Source organism: Plectropomus leopardus, chromosome 16 (genome assembly GCF_026936395.1).
Source record: "Plectropomus leopardus strain MGB_pleo_1.0 chromosome 16, ASM2693639v1, whole genome shotgun sequence".
NCBI classification, from domain to species: domain Eukaryota; kingdom Metazoa; phylum Chordata; class Actinopteri; order Perciformes; family Serranidae; genus Plectropomus; species Plectropomus leopardus.
In genome coordinates, this window is record NC_142191.1 from 27038659 (window position 1) to 27048765 (window position 10107).

The following is a 10107-nucleotide window of genomic DNA, read 5'->3' on the forward strand; positions in this document are numbered from 1 at the left end:
ACAACAGAGAGAACAGAGACTGGGAATTGCAATTATCTGTTTTTATATAATATGGTAACAGCTGCTACTGTTTAGGAGCAGGGGAATGCCGTTTGTTTTAAGCAGAAATAATGATGATGCCCCAAGGTCTTTGACTTCCATCTTGAGCGTTACGTAAGTCCAGCCCTGACTGGGATTGGGAGCCGTTTGATTCAGAGAGCCCTGGATTACATAATTCCAGTGCAGAATGGAGACTTTCATGTATATTTCAGAAAATATCCATTATTTACTAGAGGAAGTTCTGTCTCATGCTGCTTTTTTTGGAGTTAATGAGAAGTACATCTTCTTGAAGAAAGTGAGTGGAATTTCCCCATGGCATTCCAGGAACGATACTCAGATCGTTATTTGTCTTCAAAGACTCTTGCGTGTGAAGACAAATAACAGCTGTTGTCAGAGCTTCTGTCAGAAGATGATACGTTCTCCGTCTGCAAAAAGCTAATCAACAGTGCGCACATGCTTTGGTGGAAAAAAACTCACAAAACGGCCAGGTCACGGCTACAAAGCAGCAGCATACCCATACAAGAGAAATCCATTTATGCAACTGCTTCCTCTTTTTTTTGTCGTTTCACGCTTGAGTTCAAACACACGGAGTGAGCGGCCGGGCTCCCGAGGGGCCGACACCGCTGAATTAAATTCAGAGCCATGAAAGAGTGAAGGGGACAAGAGACTGCAAAACGCCTGTGAGGGTGGAAGTTGCTTACCACTTACGAGCCTAAAGTCAGAGATTACAGCCAGGAAAAGCATCTGTGAACTGTAACAAACTGGTATGCACTTCACAATGTGCATTTAGTTAATATCCAAGAAATCTGTTCCACAATGCCGTTTAAATACCTATGTGGCCCACTGATATAAGTCAGAGAAACACACACATTTCCCCAGCACAAAGGGATTATTATGCAAGAAAAGCAAGACTAAAAACAAGTACGGTAGAAGAACCGTGATCTTTAAATTGAACCATCAACAGACTCATTTCCAGAACCATTTTAAAGATGCATTCATCAAATCTTTGTTTAAACAAATGACTCCCTCATAGTGACTAACTCACACAGAGATTTATCATCCCACAGCCCTACGGAGTGTCTCAGCACCTTCCACTGCTTCCACTTCCTCAATTTTACTGGTTTGATGAGTCTCGTCATCACTCTCATCAACCTCGTTTCCAGTCAAAGCGAGCAGATGTTACACATTAGCCCACTGTGCTCTACCTGCCCAGCGCCAAATCGCAGACTGATACATTTAGCAACGAGCTGATGGACACAGTGGAGCATTTTAGCAGCTGAGAAGCCAGATTTTTTTTTCTCAGGAGCCGGTGAATATCGAAAAAACTTAAAGGGGACATCATGTCTATTGGATAGAAAAAGTTGCATTTTATTGCTTGAGAATTCAACTTTTCATGTATTAGAGGAACAATTTGAAGAAAATCACACATTGAATTTAAATTCATCTGGTTGCAGGCAACACAACTAGCAACTGTTTGCTGACACGTTAACCGTGAGTTTCAAGGCTGTATTGTATGTCGCACCTCATATGTGTGATGTCAGAGAAACAAATGAATGCTGCCTTAAACATGAAAAATGCCCTTTTTCCAAACAACGTTGTGTTATTGCAAAGTCCTAAAAGAAATCACAGTATGATAAAGGTTGTTTCAAATGGAGAACCCTGAGTGTTAGCTACTGTAACATAACGATCTAAATATTTATATTAAATAAATATTTGTAAATTATTTTATAAGTTTTGTTTTTTTTAAAGTTAAATGTTTTAAATGTACTGTCTTGTTTGTTTGTGGTTACTGCAGCTGGGAATTGCTTGGGAAAAAAGTAGCTTTCGAGGTTTTTCTTCTTTCACACATCCTGAGCATCCCATCACCCTCTCTCTCTCTTTCTCCTTCTCTCCATCCATCTCCATCTGCCTCCCCATTTCAGTTTTCTTACTTCGTTTACCTCATCACTGTTGCTTTTGGCGTCTCTTTTTAGTTCTCTCTCTCAACTGTCCGTCTCTCCATCCTCCTGTATACTTTGAAAGCACACATAGGAGACTATATATGGATTCACAGCATCATTACCAGCAGCAGCGGCCAGTAAACCGAGTGATGATAAAAGAGGAAAAGATGAGGGCACTATAGCTGTGCACAATGGAGCTGTTTGTGATGGACGATTTCAAGAAGAGGGTCATCAGCCTCATAAGGAACGTCAGCTCTGCTGGTTCAGGGAGGCAGCTTTGAGAGAGCATATATTACAAAAACTAAACTGAGGTCAGTTCCTGCTTTGTTTTAAAGTGCTGTCATTCTGCCCTCTGTACAGGTTTTTTTGAATGTTAGTACTTGATAAGACCTGCTAAAATTAGCATTAAACCCACATACGCATCAAGAAGGGCTTCTGTAATCTGACAACTTCATTGTAATCCTCAAAGCGGGGGCAGCAATTGAGTGAGGAAGGAGGCTGCCGAGGTTCAGTATCCACTGACAGCAAGCTCTGAAAAGAAAGCTTTAAGGCAGGGAGGTAAATTAGTTTTAATGACACGTATAAAAGTATGACTGGATATTTTATTGGACTGATGAATCTTTTGGAAGCACTCGCACTGCCAGAGGTTTTCACTGGCATCACTTTTCTTGTATACTGAGGTTTCTACAGGCTACAAAATATAACTATAAAATATATATATATATATATATAGGTGTGTGTGTGTGTGTGTGTGTGTGTGTGTGTGTGTGTGTGTGTGTGTGTGTGCTCGCTTTGGATTTAGACTTTTTATATAAATATTGAAAGAAGTTGAAGTGGCAGTTGAAATGCAATTAGTGAAAAAAAGTTGGAAAGGTTGTTAACATGGAAAGACTAAAATAAGTTGAAGTTTTAGTTCAAGGTTGAAGTTGTTGAGGTGTTAGGGAAGTGCTCTGTGAAGTTGAAATGTCACTTAAAGTGTTAGTGACAAATGAAATTGGAGGTGTCAGTTGAAGAGGAGTTCCTGAAAGAAATTAGTGACAGTTCAAGTGTTAAAACATGCTGTCACGGAGTCAGAAGAACTTTTTTTTTTTTTTTACCAGAAAGTAGACACGTGTTACCTAAAAGCATTTGAACCCAATAAAATAAGTTGAGGTGTCAGTTTTGTAGTCAGTGTATCAGTGAATCGAAAGTAGACGAATCTTCAGTTAAAGGATAAGTGATGAAACATGCTGCTCTTATGCACTATTCGTACGTATACCCACAAAAAGTGATGCACCAGAATTTGTATATAATCTACTCAATCAGAAGGCTGTGATCACATGGATAATACACTGACAGGCGTAAAGAAGGAAGTAGTCTACAGAGCAAAAGCCTACCTGAGTCAGCAGGTTGAAGCGGTGGGTCAAACAAACACAGGACTTTGCCCCAGTGCAACCAACTCGTGTACGTAACGTCACTTTCCTAAACCTAAGCTAATTTTACATTATGTGACACATGGAGGTAAAAAGAAAACTGGATACAGCATTGGAGGTGGGGCCTTCTTCATTCCTATGAAGGCTGCTCAGTGGTGCATGAAGCCAAAAATGTTAAAATGTCTCATATAAAATTACTTGGATGAGCGGCGTTGCCTTCTCTTTGGGCCCATAGCGCAAGTACACGAGAGACTTCCGCCTCCCTGGCTGGTTACTTCCAGTTCAGTGTTACGTTAACTTGAATTGGGAAATATATTACTTAATTTTGCAGTTCTTCTACACTTTTCAAATGTTTGTTGGACCAAATGGATCAAATCCTGATAGTGAAACAATTCATTTTGCAGGGCTTATGGTGCTACTACAAAAATTGGCTTCAACGCCCAGGACACCTCTTGGGGGCCTGATGTATTGTGACAACAGCCAACCATGATTCTTTACCAACATCTAACTTATGTAGTTTTACCTGCCCAAACCTACATAACTTTCCCTTGAGAATGTGAAGTCATTTGTTGAGTACTAATTTGTTAGACAACGTATGAACTGTTGTGTTAGGGTACGCTGGCCTGTACCAGACCTTTAAATCTGCCCGCTCCACCAAGTTTGAGTTGACTACTTCTGGTCTGGGATTGTGACATGAAACAGTGGTTTCAATGAGCAATGAGCACAATCTGCATCGTATAGTCGTTGTCAAGCTGTTGTTAAGTGGTGCACCAGAGCCAATGAGGAGTAAAATGATGTTAGATTCAGGCGGATAATTTGGTTGCTAGAGACTGGTAAGAGAAAATCAGAAATGCTTCCCCCATTGAAATTGATAAGAGTGGATGCAATGTCAGATTGAAAACGAGAAAAGACTGTAAAGACTTAACAATTCTGTCTTACATGAGGCAAAAGAAAGACACTATTGAGTAGTTTTATGTGAAATGTTGGATCTGGCGTTTTTGGAGCTTTAATCCATACTGAGGGTCAGGATATCTTTGTCTCTGCTGCATCGATTTTGACCATTATTACTTAAAAAAAAATCTGTGTGTTGTGAGTATCCTAACTTTGCAGTATTAAATTATTACCCTTTTTATATACTGACATTTCTACTGGCGACAGAGTGAATGCCAATCGTTGACTGTCAAAAGGTCTAAATTTTGAATGTTTCTGACCATGAACACTGAATGTATTGCATTCAAAGTGAGGAAAATACCATTGACATTTCTTTCTTTCTTTCTTTCCTTCTTTTTAGCTGCATATATCTCTGCTCTTTCTATCAAACAGATGTCAACTGCAAAACATCTAATATTGCTTATATGCAGAAAAAAGTCAGCAAGGAGATACATGATATTAGCAGTTGGGATTTTTCTGCCGGCAGAATGAAAACTAAAACTTGCAAAAGTGGGCATGCATTGTAATTCTATAGTGTATATTAAAGATTTATCTGTTCTTACAACTGCAGTGTATTCTTGCCCACATATATTTTTAATGGTCAGGCTCCATTAGCAAGTAGATAAATCAGATACAGACACTCTCATTATCTACAATCTGTTGTTCCCGTGGTACATGTGAGAGAACAATAGGAGTGGAGAAAACAGAGGGTCAACTCTTATTGCTATACACAAGGTCTGAATCATTAGTGTCGCCCCGATTGCATCTCTACAGCTTTCTGCTATTATATTATAGATAAATTCCCTAATCAGATAAAGTCAAGGACCTGGGTTTTTAGCATCATTATGGGTCCATAATTACGGCATAAATCAAAATGCACAGTGCTGCTGGACAGAGCGAGAATGATGAAGACGGGAGTGCCGCAGTGTGTTAGTCCCGACTCTCTGTGGCCCTGCCAGACTTCTGCACTGAGCCACCCAGACAGCAGCATCCCTTACAGGATCTGCCTCCTCCTCTCCACTCATCACTCTGTTTATGATGTCCTGTGTCTTTTTCCTTCTCTGTCATTTATCGCTCTTATTTGATTATGCCTTATATCCCTATTCTGCATCTCCATATTTGTGTCTCCTGTGTTTTTTCATCATCTTCTTCTCTCCCGTTATGTTTCTTTAACTCCTTCTTCTTTCCTCCCTGCTTCCATCTCTGCCTCTTCTCTCCCAAGGCATTGACAGGAGCATCTCCCCGTTGTTTACCATATCTACTGACCCCTCCCTCACTATCTTCCTCCCTAGCTCGCTGCCTCATAACATTCATAAGCAGCACTCGGTCGCTCTTGCTGGCACCCAGTGGTCCGTCGCACCTCCTCGATAGTCACGCTCTGATGCCTTGGCTGATTGCATAAGAACATGGTGTCAAACGGCTGGCTCAGTCATCCTCAGTGGAGGGAGGTGGGGCAGCACCAACACCACTGCCCACAACAAAACAGTGTGTTTGTGGAGGGGTTGAGCATCGCTGGGATGGTTTCAAGTGCTGATTCAACTGTTGATACGGGTGGTTTTATATAGTCACCTCTATTTATTATACAACACAAACATTTTTAAAATAGGTCATAAGTAACATAACTTAAGTTTTATCTTTAGATCCTAAAACTATTATAGATGCATTAGTTGAGTTTTGGCCACTTGGGGGCAGCAAAACAAGCTAAAAACACAAGATTTACGTCGTACTTGTGCCCATTTCCACTGCATGGTGGAACGCCTTACTCAACTCAATTCGCTCTTTTTTTGGTTTTCCATTGGCATAGGTTTAGATAGTGCTTAATACTTTTAGTTACCACCCAAGCAAGCTGAAGCAAAACTAGATCAGTCAGAGAAAACTGCCAATAAAATTGTAAACTTGCACAACATGGCGCATACCGCACAAACCATCCATTTTTAAATTGCCAAACTGCCGTCAGCAGCATTTTTTATTCTATCAACCCAAATTTTTAAAAAAATGGCAGCCCGGTAAACTATCCTATACATTACAGTACGTAAACATATGCTGTATAACCGACAAGGTACAGATGTTCCTCTGGTTTGGTTGTCGATGAAAGGATTCAGCAAGTGTTGTGTTGAAGATGATGTCATTGCAGTTTCATGAGTTGTCGCCATAGTGATTATCTCAGAATCCCGCCCACACTGAGAGGGTAAAATGTGCAGTGAAAACAAAATAGAGAAAATGAGCTGACATGGTTTTTTTTTTTAAAACTGATACACTTGAGCTGGCACTAATTTCTTTCAGGAGTTCCTCTTCAACTGACAACTTCAGCTTAATTTATCATTCACACTTCAACTGACATTTCGGCATCACACCGCACTTATACTTTAATTGACACTTCAACTTGCCTCCATTTAAACTAAAACTTCAACAACCATTCCAGCTTCGTTCAGTAATTGCATTTTAACTGCCACTTCAACTTATTTTAGCACTTCAATCTGAGTTCAAAGTCCAAGTCCAAATTTTCAGCAGCAAACACGCATACATTTTGTTCAGAAAGTTTCTCCTTTTCTTGTTAAATTCTTAGTGGCACCCTCAAGGGGGGGAGGTTACGGCCCCCTGATATGATTGCTGGCTCAACACACCTAATACATACATAACACACTAAAAAAGGATTATTGTTCAACTCAAAATGTTAGTATCTGTATTACTGAATACACATTAAATAATGAGTAATATTAACTGTAAAATAAGAAACCAAAGTATATCAGTATGTGATTTCATATCTCTCTAAATTGACGTATTTTTCAAGTAGCCTATATTATTCAACAGTGTAACATATTTTTGAAATTCAATTATGGCGTTTGGTTTTGGTGTGCCACCCCAAGGTTTTGGGTTTAGTCGAGCTGAGCTGTAGCGTACAAGTGAAATGTGGCATAAGTAAACAGATGCATTTTTTTAAGCATCCAACATCCCAGCAAACATTTGTAGTTGGGGTCCCAGTGGATAAACGGGCTAAAAACGAGCCTTTATATTTGGATGTCCACAGGTTCGATATTGGCCCCATGCCAACTGTCCACATGGGTGGTTTTACCCAAGTTAGTCCCTGTTAAGATGCTTATTTTGTAGCCCATAGCCCATTTGGGTCCCACTCGGGTAAACCCACCCATGTGGGCCATTTTTATGGGGCCTAATATGGAACCCGTGAACATTTTTGAACCTATTTAATATCCACATGGCCCCCAAATACAAATATTGGCTGGGATGGATCATCATGATCATTCATTTGGAGTTCGATGAATACAAATATTCTGTCTCTTTTTGTAACTCTTTTTTGGTCTAATCACTAATTGCATGTAAAGTCTTGAGCGCCCTCAAAATCCTTTAACATTTTGAGATCAATGTCGCAAAAGTTTGTGAAAATTACTGTGGATTTGCAGTATTTTGAGGGATTTGTCTGTTAAATTCCAGCTTTGGTTGTGTTTTCTCCACAGCAGCTTATTTTGTCGGTTCTAGGTTCATTGATGCTGACTTGATGTGCCCAGGCTTAAGTGAGAAATGGGAAGTGATGGGGAAGAAATAGGCCACAATACCCCTCTGGTAAAAGCAACCATCAGCATTTTAGAATCAGAGTTTATACCCAAACATCATGGGATCCAATCGAGCCTAAAAGATTCACTTTCATTCAAGCCAAATTTCTCATTTATCCATTTGCACTCATTTTTTGTAGTTTAAGATCAAAATCATTCTGTCTCATCAGAGAATTTGCAGTTTTTTTTATGTTGGAGCCAGAACATAAGCTGAGCTTCACTGCAGGTACACTCAAACAAGACTTGAATATTCAAGCGCAGAGCGGAGCTCCAGGGCGAACACAGACTCTTTCTCAATTTAAGAAATGCTCGTCTACCTACACCGCCTGAGTCCACACCGCCCACGTTAATGTCTGACACTAATCTGATGACAAAGCCCGGGGTGTAGGTGCACAATAGCTCGAGAAAGCTTTGGGTTTAGGTGTTTACTCTGCTATTCTCTTATGAATGATTGCTATAATTCTCTGTGTCTCACAAATACACTCACACACTAATCAGTCAGTGCCCCCGTGGCTTCTGCTGCTTTCTGACATGTCTCTGCGCCAATAATTCCACTGTGGACCTCCAGCCATCGATCGTGGCACAAAGGGAGACATTGTTGCCATCAATAACCCCACAATCCTTTGCAGGGAGCCACCCAGCGCTACCGAGACACAGTTTTTACTGGCAGTTCAGTGTGGAGAAGAGAGGGGGGAAAAAAGAGAAAGATGTGCATACACGATTAACAGCGAGCAGCATCCAACCTCTAACAGTGCAACCAAGGTCTGGAGGCAGCAGCTTTGATAATGATTGAGTGCGCTGCAAAGAAACGAGGCAGAAAGGAGACGGAGAAGAGTGGAAGGGGGTTATGACCAAGTTAATTAGATCAAACTGCTCAGAAATATCCAACAAGTGCTCCAAAGTACTGAGAGCCTGGCAGATCTGAGAAAGGCTGTTTACTGTCAAGATGTGTGTGTGTGTGTGTGTGTGTGTATGTGTGTGCGTGTGTGTGCGTGACTGCACAGCACGCTCACGAAACAGAAGCCAATTAGCATGACAACACTGCGAGTTGCACGGGTGTTGCAGAGCGGCGGGGCACTTTGGCGCTGCGTGCTTTAAGGGCAGGCCAAATCAAACATTTTATTTCAAGGCCCTTCAAATAGCTGTAAGCTTGACAATACATTTTGATGCTAATTTTTGGTGTTTTTCCTAAACATTTAGGCAGTCTGGCTGCAGCGGATCCTCCTAAAGGCGACATAGGGCCAAGTCAGTCTGTAGTAAGGGTACCACCTCTAATCCTGAGTCATTTTTTACTTCCTTTACATACAAAAAATAGATCCGTCAGCGTGTTTGCGTCAGTGACTCTATATAACATCAGACATGTGTAACTAGTTTATATCACATTTTGAACACACTAGCTTAAAAGAGCTCCAAAATACTGACAGAAATGTCACAAATGTTACAAACACCCACACGCTCCCCTACCCTTTTAGTGTTTTTTTTATTTGTTATAAAAATATAATAATATTTTTATTTATTATTATTTTGTTTTTTTAGCTAAGTTGTCTATTTGTATTAATTTCTTATCTTCTTGTTGCAATTAACAAATAAAAATTCTTCTTATTATTTTTAATTTAGGGGGGATGGTGTGGGTTGGGGGACTCCGGGGAAAGCTTGTCTTGGGCCCTGAATGTGCTGAGTCTGGCACTGGTCTCAAAGTCAGCAGACAGGCAGCAGAGTGCAGCCTGGTCTGAGCAAAGGGGCCTCCGGCAAGGCCAGCAGCTTCCCTTTGGCTGAGGTTCAGTGAGGTTTCACTTGTTTTTAGAGCTGATACATCCCTCCCTGTGGTAGTTTTTACGAATATGAAATATTTGAAAGTACGAGCAAAGGGGAACAGTTTAGTCCAGCATCACCAGACCAGAGAAAAATGGAGGAAAGGGAGGCGGATTTAATTCGTTTTGTCCTCTCTGCTCAACTTGCAGCACACTCACCCAGGAACCTGGTGTTCCCACGGCCACGGCGTCCCACTGACATTTGGATGCTTCGCCGCACGGCGAGATCGTGAAGAAGTAGCAATGACACTTCAATGCACCTGGTCCACTGGGAAACAAAAAGCCTTGTCATCAAACAGCGGCGGTGACATTTAGAATCCGTGCATACTCACATCTTTTCGGGCAGCATTTTCGATTCTGACCCGCAAAAATGGAAATGTTGACATATCACTTAACATTTTCTCAG